We start from the raw sequence: 17,526 nt of genomic DNA on the forward strand, positions 1-17,526 counted from the left end.
TTGTAGGACATTGGTACCCAATAGTGTCCATTCATTTCCATGAGCATGCTATGAACGATATGATGGTTTTAAGGTGGGGATATGGCTTAGTTTTTAGACCTTCTAATGTGAGGAAAACTTGCCAAGGGATGGATCGCCCAAGGGACAGTGTAGCAGAGAAGGGGATGTCAGCGGAAATTGGAAGGTGTTTGACTGCATGGAAGGGGGTGACCAGATTGCTCGAGGGACTGTGTAGCAGAGAAGGGAAGGTGAGGGATGGATTTTTTTTTTTCAATAGCATTTTAGATGGAATTAGAAGCACATTGGGAGAATTCCCTGGAACAATGAGTTGGTAATTGTTCACTGAGAGGACAAGTAGCCTAAGGATTGTAGTGTTGGAAATTGGATGCAGACTTTGACTTTGGTAGTGGATTTTGGACTTCTTGGGAAGGAGGTGAATTCTAGTATTACTTTGAGGGTGGAGGTGTGAGCCCTTGAATTCCCTTGTGGTTGATGTGGGCTACATATCCTTCATTATTTTCTAGTTGAGAAAAAGGAGTTTTGGTATATGTACATATTTATGTATGGTTATTATTGTAAATATCTTAATGTGTTGTGTTATAAAGCTCTAGTAAATGGCATGATTGTCATGTTTTCAACAGTGGTCATCATAAATATTGCAATGAGTTGGGTTATAAAGTTCTATAGGCAGTATGTTTTGTTTTCAGTGGTTCGTTGGTCATAGGTGTCATAGAACACCGAGGACAATGTTCCCCCAAGGGGGAGAGATTTGTAACATCCCATGGTTTATTTTCCATGTATAAAAATTATAAGACCAAGGTCATGGGACATGTATTCCAAGTTGAATGGTGGGAAAAGCATCCTAGTAGGTATCACTTTCAGTTAATAAATGGCTATGGAAATTAGAAAAGGTAAAGTAGCAATAATTGGCATTTTATTTATGAAAAAAAGGGAAATAGGAGAAAAGGAAGGTGAAGAGTCACATATTTGCAAGAGGAAAATGAAGACCTCAATGATAAAAGGCTTTTGAAGATCAGTTCATCACCTTTTTTTGATAGTTTTTAGGTGGATCTCTCTTCTATTCCCTCTCTCTCATACTCTTTCGCACTTAGATCATTCTTGGAGCATGGTTGGAGCACTCTAGTATTCACTTGGATTTGGAGAAAGAAGGCAAAGGGAAGCAGGAAAGCACAAGGGAACAATTGGATCAGCAGTTATAGCGGGATTTATTTGTAGGTATCGAGTTGCATGTATGATTTCCTTACTAGTTTTGACATGCATGGTATATGCATGTGGTTATTTGGTTATGATTTGTCATTGGAATGGAAGATTACTTGGATTGATAGTGGTTTTTCCCATCCTTTCCCTTTCCTAGATAGCAATGGTGTTGTGGGTTTCCCACTTGATTGTTCTAATTATTGCTCATGTTCCTTATTGTTGTGGGTTGAGTTACTAGTTTCTGGAGCCCTGGTTGGACAAACGCTCTAGAAGCCCTGAAACAGGTTGGGTTGAGTTACTAGTCCTAGAAGCCTTGGTTGGACAAATCCTCTGGAGCCCTGCGGTAGTTATGGGTTGAGTTACTAGTCCTGGATTCGAGTTGGAACAAACACTCTAGATCCCTAGACAGCTTGGTTAGAGACCAATCTGGTTGGTGTTAGTGATGTCCAACCATGAGTTGGAATCACTGGTTGAGGGTTGTGGTGGTTTGGCCTCTAGAATCCCTATTATAGTTATGGTTGGTCTATTCCATGAAATCCCATATTCACACTTGAAATATGGCACGGGGGTGATTGGATGACAGAGAGATTTGGTTCAACCCAATCTATGGTAGGGTGGTACATGGAAGTCACTGACTTGGTTGAATTTTTCATATGTTAACAAGAGATATTTTCCTCTTGTATTTTCATGTATTTGTACTTATTATTATGTGGATTTGATTTTTGTTATATCATTGTTATTATTCTAGTTATATGTTGGTTATAAACATCATTTTATGACATATATTAGTTATGTCTCATAACATGTTTTGATTAGTAAATGAATAGTTAGTGAATGCATAAGCCAATAGATGTTATTGCAGCTATTGTGAGAAGGCATCAAACCTTCTTGAGTATTTTCATATAAGTATGAGACCCCTATATTAATATATGCATTTATGACCTGTAGATTACATGTTCACAATGTGTTTGACGAAATGACTATTATGGCTAGGCCTAGTTAGGTCAAGTCCATAATCAAGTTTTGTGCTAGAGGATTTTCCTTGCTTCATTTATTGTTTTAGAAAGTCTCATCAAGTTTTTTGTAGTGGACTGGAGACTAGCCTTGAAAAAGTGGCTCAGATTTTGGGTTCACATGTTGAGAACAAGGAAATTGGGACTGCAATCCCTACCTTGCAGGCTTATGCATGTGACTGGGGGCCTACAATCTCATGGATGCAATGTTATTCCTGTGACTAGCAGTCTAGGTCAATGAAATAACTATCTAGATCAGGATTTGGGTGCCTAGAGTGGTTTTTTAGCTCCTAGGGGTTATGTAGCTCCTAAGGAATGGCAGTAATGTTTCAGTTTATCAACTCCACTTCATTAATGAAGCTAGGAGGTTAGGTCATGTCATAGTATCTCTTCGTCTCATACTTATCCCAGCATGCTAGTGGAACTGGGTAAATGTGGGAGGGGGTGGTTATTGTTAGTGTGAAATTTATTGGAAGGTGTACCAAAAATTCTTCACTTAAGTCACTAAGTGACAAGTGACTCTAACAACAAGTTGAATGGCTGCTTACGATTAAGATCTACAATAAAAATGGAAAATATGCAACAAAAGTATGGACGATCCAAAATAGAAAGCAACAATAAAAATATCCAATGTAATAACCCAAATGGAAAGACTTTAATTGAATAAATTCTTTATTAGAAACACCTAGTGAAGAAAATCTACAAAATGGTCTATAAATCCCCCTTCGTTGGTTGGGTCCTTTGATGTCCTTGAGGCTTCAGAAAATGATCTTCACTATCAATATGTGAAAAAACCAGATAAAATGTGGAGAACCCAAATGGGAGCTCAAAATAAAAATGATAATGGTGATGATGACTATGATCATGGTGAAGAATGAATGAAAAACCCTCCTATTTATAACAAAGTATTGAGTTAATCTCGAAAATGGAGAATAATAAAATAATATTAACCAAATCAAGATCTAACTGCTTGGAATACTTTATTATATTTATTGGTGACGGAAAAGATATTTAAAATGGTTAAATATCTTTATTTAGAATAATTAACAAATAAAATGATTTATTAATTATTTCGCGAGAATTAAGAAGGGTGTGAAATTGAAATAATTATTAAATATTGATTTAACAATTATTCCAATAACAGAAATAAGGAATATTTTTTATTTTTTTTTGGTAGGTAAGCACCCACGGGGGATTTGAACTAGTGACCTATCGCAAGGAGTGCCTTAAAAGTGCACCCATTCACCATCAATCCAAAGCCCCGTGGGCAATAGAAATAATGAATATTAAATAAATAATCATTTATTTAATTATTCTTAAGGGGTTTAGTCAAATGTGACAAGGAATAATTATTTAATCATTATTCCTAGATAAGATTTAATAAATAATTATTTATCTAATTATTCTCATGGTTTTTTTATTTAAATCAGAAAATAATTTAATAAAAGTGGTTTATTAAATTATTTTCCATAGTGAAAGTGATTTTACTATGTTAAAATTAAATCTACATGGTGTATTTCGATCTACCTAGTTAGAAATGGCTAGGTGATCATTTCTTGGTGATAACAAATTGCCCCCACATGTATGAGTGTTAGGAGAAAATTGTATGATTGAAATACGTTGTAGGTTACACTTCCACGAGACACCAAAAGGGGAGTCAAAGAGAGAGAGAAAGAATTGAAGCAAGTCAAGGACGAACAAATAATGGAGGGGGCGAGACCTACTAAACTGATAGAAGTCTCCCTTTGTGTGGGAGTACATGATCTCAAATGAGGCAGGGGAGGCATACCCATACCATCAATATAACTGCATACAAATAATAATGATGAGCCCAACAATGTGGGACTGAGCTACAAAGTACATGATACATGATATAGTGGCACCAATGGGCTAGAAAATAATACAATGGATCCCTAATACATAATTTGCCTGGGAAAAACATAGGTCAGGATTGTATACAATAACATCTATGTACATGAGACATAATGCCCCTCAAGATGACATGGTGAGCGGGGGTAGTAACCAAAGAAGCCCTACTGGATAGGAAAGGGTTCTGAAGATCTGAATGGATCATTTGAAGGAGACATGCATGATGTGGGCATTGCAAGTGGCAGAAACCGAACCCATCAAATCCACTGAACGACATTTGAGGCTCAATCAACATTTGTGGTTATCTGGGCATGTGGGGGTCTACCTAAAGGGCCACCCACTCATGAGGTCTGGAACATCTCACACACACCTAGGAATCACAGGGAAAAACTTTTGGATCATCGAATCTTCACCAGGGATGATGATGGAAGGAAAGAAGATGGGTGGCGGACTAACGACTTCTCTTGTCAGAGCATAACAAGTATGGTTGACCTAGCAGCGACTGACTCGATTCCTGAGGGGATGGTCAATGACTCAAACGAGGGTTTGACAAACAGAAAGCAATAGTGTTGGAGGCCAAATATGAGTAAAATGGGATGGATGTGACATAATTACGTATGAAAATTATAACAGGACACGAGGGGACTCGGAACAGAATCCATAAATACAAGGGTGACTCATCTTTGATGCTCTGAACAAGGGTGACTCGATGATGCTGCCACGTGGGGGAGGCTTGAAGGGGACCATGAAAACATGAGTAAAAGATGGTTACTCATGCAGAAAATCAAGACGTGAGGCAACTAGTGCAAAGGTAAAGTGGTACCAGAGTACGGGTGGCTCAAATGAAGAAATTTGGTTTTAATAAATGGCAAAGTGAGACCTAATGGAAAAAATGGCTTCTGAGTGAAGTGTCAAATTACCAAACACAAAAAGAGACCCATTAGAGAACTCGGTGAGATATTTTCAATGGTGTTGAAGGTTTTTCCTATAAAAGGGATTTTGGCCCCCAAATCCAATTCATTTGCATAGTGATTTGTGGATAATTTGGATAGGAGGAGAAGGCCTTAAACCTTGTGTAGATCGTAGCAGACAAATCGATCATCAGAATCAGGATCTGTGACTTTCAGGTAAGTGGCCTTGTCTAAAAATGCCCTTAATGCTTCTTCGAAGAAGGGTGTTTCCTGGTGAAGAATCAAGGTAAGAAAGGAATACAAGAATGAATTACTAGAGAATGTCGAGGATCATTCTTCCCACCAAGTTAAACATGGGGACCGAGTGGTAAGTGTGGCATCACATAGAGTAGAATATTTGAAGATATGGTATCAATCATCTACAATATGCAATGTGTATATGGCTCGTCAGAGAGACCAATAGGATAAACTATACAAATAATGGAAGGATAATCGACCAAACCTAGATTGGTGGGTTCTAGGCTGAGACTTATGTTGATCAAGTGAGAATGTGGCTAAGGGGGGAACCATAATGCCCCCCAAGCATGGCATACTTGCCCCCATCATATTTGATGGAGGGGACTGATCTGGTATGCAAAGGTGGGAATGATGCCCCCTAGTAGGAGGAGTTTGTGGAGCGCCATTATGTTCCAAGTGCTTGAATAAGGGATTCAAGCATCTCGGCCCAACTGGCACAAGATCCTCCAAAGGATAATGAGGAAATGTAGGGGAATATGTGTCCCCAAGTTTTGTATGGATGGATGTAGCAGGCTACAGGCATACCAGATGTATTTAGAGTAGTGGACTCCAAACACATTTTTATGATGTGCTTTGCCATTTGTTTATGTTATGGATGTCTTCTTATGGGAAGAGTGGATAGATACAGTTAGAGAAAGGAAATGGTGGATTACCAATCTCATTTGGCACTGCAAATATGAATCAAATGGACTGAATTTATGGGTTTGCATACATGATATCACTAAACCAAAGGGTGGCTTCAGATATAATGAACTGATGCTCACATAGAAAACATGGTGGTTGAACAACAACAATGTCTAAGAGACTGGGTTGTTGAGATAAGATGGAGGGATGAGTAAGTGGATCATCCCCAGATTGATCTGAAGTCATATGAGACTCTAGAGGCTCTTTTAAATGGGAAAGAATAATGGGACTAAAGTCAACATTACCAGATGCACTAGAAGGGTTGGGGAGAATTTATTCTCTTAGAATCTCGAAAATGAATACCCTCTTACCCAAACATTGAGTGGAAATGTAATGGCCACAAGGTGGATATGGTTCAAATTCATGGGTTTGAAGTAATGGGTTATTGAACCAATTTACCTCATCATGGATGAAGTCTTTGGACTCCACATCATATTGGTCATGGGTTTGTTGCAGAAGGAAATACGCATGACGATGCATATCATCCCAAGGATAATTAGGGGTGATTATAGCTTCCATGATGTCTTCATTAGACTGGAAGATGGGCATATTGGAGGGATAAGGACCACATGATGGAGAAGAGCTACCTGAAGCACCTTCAGGAGATACAAGGTTCACATATGCATCATCAAGGTTGGGAGACATATAGCAAGTAGATGGAATATCTACCGATGTTGAGAGCGCGGTGTTCGTCGAAGAAGGTTAAATAGAATCACAATAGAAGACATCAGGAGAGTTCCAAGGCATTTATCTCATCAATGATGATAGGTAGAGAATATGAGAGGTATTATCCGTCATCTCGACATCAGGGGGAGGGATCACAATGGGTGTTTGAGAGACCTCCTGTTCTAGTGTAGGAGTGGGACCATAATCTATAGGTAGAGATGTGGATTCACTATGAGCAGTCTCTAATTCACGAAGCACTGGAAGTGTATCACGAAAATATTTGAGATGAGGACAACGATGAGAATAGTGGCCATAATTATCACACAAAGCACATGGGTGATTTGTGCGTAAATATTTTTTCTTCTTTGCTGACTCAAGTAAGATGACATGGACCTCAGGAATGTTATAATTATGGAAGGTATCCATGACCACATCCTTGACATGAGGGATTTTAGGACAATTATTGGTGGTATGACCGATGACATCACACAAAGCACATGGAGGAATAGGCTTTGATGGATTAGGAGGAGCTGGAGTTGTTGGGGGTGCCTTATCTTTAGTTCCCTTTTTCTGGGCTTTCCCCCCTCGCCAAATTCTTTTGCAATAGGAGTAGGCTCATGTTGATGTTATTGTGGAAGTGAAGCAAAGGTAGGGGTAGGAACAATAGTTTGGATCGGGGTCAAAGCAGTGTAAGGTTTAAGTTGATTGGATGGAGTGCTTGTGGGAGGATCAATGTACCACTCTGGGATCCCCAAGGTAATGTTGGGTAAACTCAATGTAGCCATAATAGGTGTAGAATAAACTCCAGGAGGTGGAAATAAGAACGATATCTGAATAGAAGGATAATGGCCTGGAGGAACTACGCTGAGATCATTAAGACTTGGGGGAAAGGTTCCTGGTAGGAACGGAGTAAGAGAGACACCAGTAGAAGGAAATGATCCTTGAGGAGTAGTAACATAAGGCTGGGTTGAGTTAGGAACAATAGGTTGCGGCGGGTGTATACTGTTGTGAAGGCATAGCGTATCGTTTGTGGGAAGCCCATGATGCTTGGAACATGCAAACACTGGATGAGATAGGATCAGAAGAAGTAGGTGGTGGACCATAATAAGCACCAAGAAAAGTGGAGTCTTTATAGACTCTTGGAGAGACATTTGTGGAGGACGAAATAGTTGTATTGTCAGCCACGAAAGAAATGTTAGACTGAGGTGAAGTTTGGGCTTTGGGGTCACAGTACGTCAACTAATCAATGGTGACAATCCTTCCATTATGGGGAAATCACATCTTATGGTAAACCACAAATGCGACAGCTGACATGGCATAAGTATAACTATGACTGAAAAGGATGGTATAGTCTAAGGGAGCATCAATGACTTCAATGTCAATATAGAGAGTCTTTTCAACAATTGTGACTATGCAGTTGCGATATAAGCCAAGGGGTTGTGAAGGATGACCATCCCATGCATGAAGAGTGATGGTGGATTGGGATAGGTCAGGGGAACCAAGTTTCTTCCAAACACTGGAAGCCATCACACAGGTGGAGGTGCCTTTGTCAGTGATAAACCACTGAAAAATGGCATTTCTAACGGAGATTGGTATTTGAAATGCAACAGATGAAGGTAGGGAAGGATTTTCTAACTTGTCAACATGAAAGACAATCATCTGATCATCTTGGGGATCCATGGCACCCAAAGCGGGTGGTAGATATTTCCATTGGGATGGGCACATATAGAGGACTTCCAACGTTGACATGATAGAAGGAGACTGCGCCAAGACATCTATTATGTTATATGTATGGGCGGATTTGGCAGAAGCATCATTTCGACATAATGGACCTTTGGCAATCTTGGGAATAACCTCTACATTAGGCTTAGGTATATGTAAGGTACCATTGGGTGGCGATAGAGGCTTGGTGGAAATTTTGGGTTGGGACTCAGTCGCAGACTTAGCGAATGGATTGTCATATGGGCACGATCGAGTTTGAAGGTTGACTTTCTTGTTGTTAACCTTATCATAATTCATCATAAGAATCTAAAAATCATGGTGACTAGATGGTGGAGTTGGTTTAGTTGTCCGACCTTGTGTAGGTTGGGTAGCTATGCATCCTTGGTGAGGGAATGGATTGGTAAGCACGACTGGTTCAGATGAAGCAGGTGGGGCAGGAGGAGTGGTGGACTGTGATCCTCGATAATTTTCTTGAGCTTCCCATACATGACGCATCTGAGATAAAAGAGGACACTCATGGCTATAATGACCATCTACACCACAACAAGGACAAGGTTTGTTCATAAAAAGACAGTTGTTTTTCTTAAGTTGACCGCCCTATTGCTAGGTTGCGAGATTAGATGGAGGACCCTAAGGGGCATTGGGTGGAGGACCTTGGTTTCCTTAATTACCTTGAGACTACTAGTTTTGATTACCCTTCCCCTTATTCCTTTTCTTGGGGTTAGGGGAATTGGGTATGGTATGTTGAGTATACACTTGACCGTGTGGAGGAGGTGGTTGTTGTGGTAGATGGGGAGCAGGCATGGGAGGGTGGGGTGCTGGTGTCGGAAGGGCTGGAGTGCTAGGGGATGCATACTGATAATAAGGAGATGGGGAAACATTGGGATAAACATGCAGTGCAATAGCTGGCCCTAGAATTTGTTGATGTGGATGGGGATATGCATATGGCATGTTGGGACCTAGATAAGAGTTGACTTGTGGAGGATTAAAGGAGGGATAATTATAAGTGAAACTCATCCCTCCCTAAGGTGGACCATAACTGATCTAAGGTGGAGCATGTGGTTGAGGGTGTGAAATGGTTCCAACTATGCCATCTATGGCATGAGATTCCCCCAGTGCATTAACAGCATTAGGCCGGGGCAGATCAGGGATTACAGTGTAAACATAACCTAACTGGGCATAGATCAGATCAAATTTTAAGGCTACTTGGAGTGCATATTCCTTAGACTGGGGGAAGTGTGACACGACATCTTTAGCAATGGGATCCAACAACTATCTAAAGAACCAATCCATATAGACTCGGTCTTCAAATTCAAGAGCCCTACACATGGTCAAAAAGGCGGGTGGCAGAAGTTTGATAGAAAGAATTAAAAAGTTTGGTACTGGTGTCATAACGAAGAGGTAACTGAAAATATGAAAGAAAATATGTGGCAAGAGTCGCAAAATTGGAATGAGTGGCTCTAGGTTGATCGACATACCACTTAGTAGTAGCTCTAGTGAGCATGCATTGGATCAGACGAAGACAAATAGAGTCTTCAATAATGGAATTTGATGAGCACCACATGTGGAATAAGAAAACATGGTTAGTTGGATCTTCTCCAGGATTACCTTCAAACTTTTGGATGTCTGAAGGGAGCATAGTAGGCATAGCTGGCTAGGTGGGATCATGGAGAAGAGGATCATTGATAAGCTAGTTGAAATCAGGGAGACTCAAACCAAACATAAAAGGAAGCAAGGGAGTAGGAGTGACCACACCGGTGGGGGTACCCTGGTTGGTACCTAGGTTACCATCCTGGTTTCCCGCACCTGCATTGGTGCTTGACATGGTGGTGGTACAGGGTTAAGAAGATGTAGAATCAAAGGAGGAACTGGATGAATCAATAGAATCTGAATCAAAATGATGACTCGATGGAGGACTAGGAGGATGAACTCTAACTTGATGAGGAGGAGTAATATGTCCTAACGGGAGCTAAGGGTGAAGACATTGAATTCGACATGAAAAACGGCTAGGGGGTGTAATGATGTCAAGACATAACGATCTAAGAACTAAAAGGTGACGAAAGGAATAAAAGAGCAACAAACAACAAGCAAACACCTAGTGCAGTGGTGCCAAGTGTAAACTAACTATTTTAATGATGTTACTCTAATACAAGAAAACACATCCTATCAAAGAAAAATACCTCTACCCTATAGGTGATATAAATCCTCAAAAATGCTAGATCTATTATTTCAAATGGTCTTCCAAAGAACTTCTTACTTGATGTAATCTGATCCCTGCAAGCATAGCTGTCCAGAGAAAGGTAGGGTAGAGAACCAACTGCTTCCCACAACCAGTCATATATGGTGTTTTCCAAATATTGGTCACTATGGTTAACTTCATCCCACAAGGGTGATCGAGTCTTGAGCTTCTTGGTAGTTAGCCACCACACTACCACGGGTTGGGTAGCCCCAAGTATAACTGCTCACAAGATGAACTAGCCTAACCCCCTCTGAATTGGGTTTTTGATGCACTCCGGCTTTGGACCGTGGGATGGTGAAGGATTTTAAGCTCCCTAATATTTCAACTTCTATGTCTCAATGAAAGCGATCGATGGGTGTTATTGGAATCCTATACCACCGATCCTACACCTACACTACAAAGATTGTTTGGCCTTGGCGCCCAAGTGGATTTAATCTATGTGTGTTGAGTTACTAAGGTGTATTGTTTCAAGTCTTGGCTTGGTAGTGTTAACCATGCTCACGTTTGCTTAGGGTGTGAGTGTGTTAAAATAATGTGTCAAGTGGATGAGTTGATTGAGCATGTTTTATGATGCCATGTGCTGCTGAAAATAAAATGTTGAAATACTGTAAATAAATCTGAAAATGACAGAAAATAAATAGCCAATCAAGCACACAAAACCCCACCCACAAATGCTACTAAGCAGCTAAGCAAGAGAGGCCAAAAAAGATACTAAAATACACACAAAATGGACCTAAATGATCTAATCTCAAGGGACTTAGATCTAGAGGTACTAATCTACTATAAATGGTTCAGACAAACAACAAAAATCAGAGGTGAAAAATGTTGCAAAGGATAGGTATGAAGCTCTAAGATCTAGGATTCTCAAGGGGATTCTAAGGGGTAAAAGGCAACCCCAAACTATAAAAGGAGAAAAGGTAAAAGAAACCTATCCAAAAGAGCTAAAAATTAATGGATCAAAATATGAAAATCAATGGTTGAAAATGTTGAAAACCCTAGACTCCTCACTCGGAAAATCTCTTCCAAGCAATGGGGAGGTGTACTCTAAACCCTAGGGGGCATTTTCCTTCCTCAAAAAGACAAAATAAGTGGATCTAGGCCTAATGGAGACTGAAAATAGAGGTGAAGTACCCAAACCATCCTGCAGACAGCACTCTCCGCAATTTTGAAAAAATAATAAAAATAATAAAAGTTCCAGAAAAAATCCAAAACGCAGGTACTGGACGAGAACAACGGAAAATGCAGTTTTTGGGCCAAATAGTGTGCTCTGGAACGTAGATCAGGGGCTAAAAAGTGTGTTTTCCTCTTGGTACTCTCGGCCGACAGATCTCGCACAGATTTTTCTATCTCCTACTCGACTGGTACCTATGACCTGCGGAAAGAACCAGAAAACCACCAAAATCTGAAAATTTGACAAAAAAGGGCTTAATACTATAAATAGAAATTGAGAGACTATAAATAGTTGTAGAAAACCTTGAAATTTTCTGAAACTTCCATCACCCAAGAACATTTTTATTACACCGGTGGAGTTGTCATTTGTTAGTGTGAAATTTCTTGGAAGGTGTACCAAAAATACTTCACTTAAGTCACTAGGTGACAAGTGACCCTAACAACAAGTTGAATGGTTGCTTGCGATTTAGATCTACAAAAAAAGTGGAAAACTTGCAACAAAAGTATGGATGATCCAGAATAGAAAGCAACAATAAAAATAGTCAATGCAATAACCCAAATGGAAAGACTTTAATTGAATAAATTATTTATTAAAAACACCTGGTGAAGGAGATCTACAAAAGGGTATGTAAATCCCCCTCCATGAAATGGTCCTTTGATGTCCTTGATGCTTCAGAAAATAATCTTCTCTCTCAATATGTGAAAAACCTAGACAAAATGTGGAGAACTCAAATGGGAGCTCGAAAGAAAAAAGACGATAATGGTGACGATGATTATGATCATGGTGAAGAATGAATGGAAAACCCTCCTATTTATAGCAAGGTATTGAGTTAATCTCGAAAATGGAGAATAATAAAATAATATTAACCAAATCAAGATATAATCGCTTGGAATACTTTATTATATTTATTGAGAGGGAAAAGATATTTAAAATGGTTAAATATCTTTATTTAGAAATAATTAGCAAATAAAATTATTTATTAATTATTTCACGAAAATTAAGAATGGTGTGAAATTGAAATAATTATTAAATAGTGATTTAACAATTATTCCAATAACAGAAATCAGGAATATTAAATAAATAGTGATTTATTTAATTATTCCTAAGGTTTTTAGTCAAATGTGACAAGGAATAATTATTCCTAGAGAAAATTAAATAAATAATGATTTATCTAATTATTCTCATGGGTTTTTTATTTAAATCAGAAAATAATTTAATAAAAGTGGTTTACTAAATTATTTTCCACAGTGAAAGTGATTTTACTATGGTAAAATTAAATCTACATGGTGTATTTTGATCCACCTAGTTAGAAATAGCTAGGTGAACATTTTTTCGTGATAACAATTACATCCTGGAAGGGGGATGATATGGAGGAGGATCCAAGGGGTCCATGGGATCCATGGGATCATCAACAACATCTATCTCAAGTTCAGGCACAGAAAGACCTTCTAGTAGGTCCATGTCATCATCCTTCTTCTCAATAGGAGGAGGAGGAGGATTGTTCCTTGCTTTTCCAAGGGCAACATCTTCATCAAAAGTCACATCCCTGCTAAACTCAATATTCCTTTGACCAGGCACATATATTCTAAGAGTTTTAGAATTTTCACAATATCCAACAAATGCACCTTTCTTTCCAACGGCTTCCAGCTTATTCCTCTTGTCCTTCAACACATGAAAGTACATAGGGTGACCAAAGATCTTCAGATGTCCAACATTAGGCTTCACACCTGTGAACATTTCTTTGGTGGTCTTGTCACCCAAGGCTATATGAGGGGTCTTGTTTTGAACATAGACCACAATGTTTGCAACTTCACCCACAGAAACTTTGGCAACTTTTGGTCATGCAGCATGGCTCAAGTAGCTTCCATGATGGTCCTGTTCTTTATTTAGCCACTCTATTTTGTTGAGGGTTGTAAGGTACAATGGTCTCCCTCTTAATCTCATCATTCTCACAAAATTCAACAAACTCATTTGATGTGAATTCTCCACCATTTTTTGACTTCTTTCCACTTGAACATCCCACACAAACCCCATCATGATTTGATTGAACCTCGAGCATTATAGAAACCATGCTCCTCACTTTAGTTAGGGATTGATAGTGAATATGAGCAAATCTTCGGTGCCATAGCTTACATTAATGATTGTTATCATGCACTAATGCTCGCATCGGTCTTCCATTGACTCTATAGAGTCCTTCAATTCTAGATTCCAAAGTGAATACATCCCTCATGTGAGATTCCATAGGGAAAGTGAAGACCTTTCCTCTTATGGAGGAAACTCTCATCCCTTTGTCTTATAAGGTAGATATAGATACAAGGTTCTTCTTTAATCCCAGTACATACATAACATCATGAAGATGTATGATTCCCCATAATCCAAATGAAATGTAACAAAACCAAAACCCTTCAAAGGATCAATAGAGTTGTCCATGTTGACCACTCAAGTGTAAACTACATAAAGTGTCAAAGAATCCATTCCATAGCACATTTCAGAGTTTTCCATGAGGGTCAAAAGGTCAGAATTTAATAACTTCATCATCATCTTACAACTTCTAGTCATCATGTTGTAATCCAAATCCTACAGCCATGTGGGGATGATGTAAAATGATTCTAGTATGATGAATGATCGAGGTGGATATTGGTGGCTACCCATGTATTCCACTTGGACCCCCACCACTGTCTCTTTCATTTTTCCACTTTCCTTAATTGTAGCACAATTTACTATTTTTGGAAGTTTTTTGGGTCCTGAACTTCTAGAATTGTTTTGAGGCCCTAAATGACATTTTTTTGGAAAACTAGGCAAACATTTTTGTTTAATAGGTGTTCACATTTGAAAGTTATATTCCTCGGATAAATCTTTCTAACAAGGTATTGTGCGTGTCAAACAAAGATGTAATGCCAAGTTACAACCCTCGCAAGTTGATGTACCAATTTACCCAAACAGGGCCCATTATTTTGACACTTCATCTCCTAGGGTTATGCTTTTGGATGTTTAGGGTTTTCCATTGTTTCTCAATAATAAATATGCCTTCGAGCCTCATTGCAACATAGTTCAGAGGCATGTATCCACCACATCTCTCCTTAGAGATAAGCTACCATCGCCCGAACTAGTTTTATTTCCTTTCTGTTTGTAAGCATATTTCAGTATTTGATATTAATGAAATGAAGTGTTATTTATGTTGCATCTCTGTATTTATGGTTATATCTGTAATTTTTCGTGTTCATGTTTAATTTCAGATCAGTGGTATTAGAGCGGTCTGCTCTTTCTCTATTTTTGTTTGCATGTCCCCAACGAAGTTGGGATATAAGGAGTTAGGGTTCAAACTGGTCGAACCTTTGCAAGACCAGCCTCGCAATTCCCAACATCCTCCCATGGAGGAAGTGAAGAAATATGAGGCGATATGAGATCCTTTAAAAATATTTCTTGAAGAAGCCCTCAAGCGACATAGGAACACGATGATGGACAACTTTGCCCAGATCCTTCAATGGCTACCGAAAGGCGATGCATCTTCTTCCAGTAGCTACTCTGGAAGTGCCACACCCTTTAAGGTACAAGTTAACTTTGACATCCCCATTTTTTAAGGTCAGATAGATGTGGATGTCATAGATAAATGGTTAAATCTACTAGAAGGATATTTTTATGTTCATGATTTTTCCAGCCGGGAAAATATTACTTTTTCACTTGTTATGAAACCAGCTCACAAAAAGATAGAAAAGATAGATCAACACCTTAGAATTCAGCCTCTTCGAGGGAGAAACCTCCTTTACATTACACAAATGAATGATTCTTTGATCATTCAAATGACAAAACCTCCTTTATATATATAGGATTCTAAGGAGTCACAATATAACCCAGCCGACCTAACAATAATAATATAAAGGCACAAAAATAACAATAGAGGGATTATATGGGGCACAATAATAACAATATGGGGACAATAGGGGCACAATAATATTAATAAGGGATACAAATACAATAGTAATGGGATAAGCACTAGTATTATAGGGACCTAACATGCCCCTCTCCTTCAAAAAAGTGTTGTCCTCAATGCTTGAGTAGTTCTGGATGCTTCTGTATGAAATTCTCATCCTCCCATGTGGAATCTTCGGCGGATAAGTACTTCCACTTGATGAGATACTCCGAAATTGATCGATTTCGTAGCTGTCGAATTCTTGTTTTTGTGACTGCTTCTGGTTCCAATATAATTTTTCCTTCCTCGTCAAGTTCTGGCAATATTGTTTGAACTGGGAGCTTGTCGCCTATAACCTTCTTTAAACTTGAAACATGGAAAACCGGGTGCACTCGAGAAGCTACAGGAATCTCCAATTTGTATGCCATAGTACTAATCTTTTTTTTTCCGGAGAAAAAACTGGTAACCTTTTATTTAAAAAATGAAAAGTTACACTAGCAGATGCATTTAAGCATTTCCATAAGCTGCCCTTTTGGGCTCAAGTGCTTACGCACCTCATGCAACGTTAGCAAGATAACGTGCAAAAAGAGAAAGAATGAGAAAGGAGAAGAGAGAGATGAGAAAAAGAGGCAAAAAATGATTCCCGGCAGTGAGTAAAAACTCACGCTTCAAGTTTTTCTCCCCTTTTTCTTTTCGACTTTGCGCCACTCTCCTTGAGTGGGCTCGATCGAGGCTATGACTAACTGTGTTTCTGCTTTCTGTGAGACTCTTTCCTTGTCTGAGTCTGAAGTATCTGAGTGATGATGCCTTTTGATCCCTCCCATGCTTTGATCCTCACTTGCCTTCTCTGCCTGAATTGGGTAGAGCCGTGAAGTCTTGTTATCTGATGTATTTTCCTTCTGAGTCTCCATTTCTTGGGATACTTCTGCATTCTCTGCGGGGGTGTCTTCCTCTTCTGCTTCTGATTCTTCATCATCTGAGTTAGGTGGAGGGAATTGCCATCCTTTCCTCTGCTTCCCTTTCTGCTTCTTTTTACTGTTTACTTTCTTGGCTTCTGGACATGTGCTTTGTAGATGCCCTGTCTGCCTGCATAGCCTGCATCTGAAAGCAGTATTTTCATAGTCTAGTGCTTGCAGCCAATTTTGTTGTTTGTAGATCAGCCTTATGTTATCTGGCAGCCCTTTGCTTAGATCTACTTCCACACAAATGCGTGCGAAAGTGTATACCCTTTCATCAATCCTCTCCAGATCTGTTTTGATATATTTTCCTATGCTGTTCCCAATTCCTTCCAGTAATTGCTCACTCAAAAAGTGAAGGGGAAGGTTATAAAGGCGGACCCAAACCGGCACTTTGGATACAGTCATATTGTTTGGATCAAAATCTGGGAGCCATGGTGTGATGAACAGCCCCGATGTTCCCCAAAACCAAGGCCCATCTCTAATGATTATGTCTCTGACTTCCGAGGATGAAAATCTGACTATGAGGAAACCCTTGGAGCATAAATGTATATCACATTCCATGGTCCAAGTGGTGAAGATCCAATGAAATAGATCCATCGGTTTTGGCCAGAAGCTGTTAAAGCGGCATATTAGGGCCTGCGTTTCATAGGACTTTACGAACTCATCAAGTCCCGTCGAATCATAGTTAAGGGTTGGGGTTTGTCCTTGCTGATCTACTATGTATGGTCTTGGTATATATCTGCCTTGATCTGGAGAGGACCCTGGATCTTTGTTGCCCTGAAGTATGTTTTTGTAGGAGGGGCCTCCCTTGGGTTGATGCTGAGGAGCTTTCCCCTTGTCCCTTCCTGTGGAGCTTTACTGTCCCTG

Source organism: Pinus tabuliformis, chromosome 5_2 (genome assembly GCF_031772625.1).
Source record: "Pinus tabuliformis cultivar Carrire ecotype Pingquan chromosome 5_2, CPIR1, whole genome shotgun sequence".
NCBI lineage: Eukaryota > Viridiplantae > Streptophyta > Pinopsida > Pinales > Pinaceae > Pinus > Pinus tabuliformis.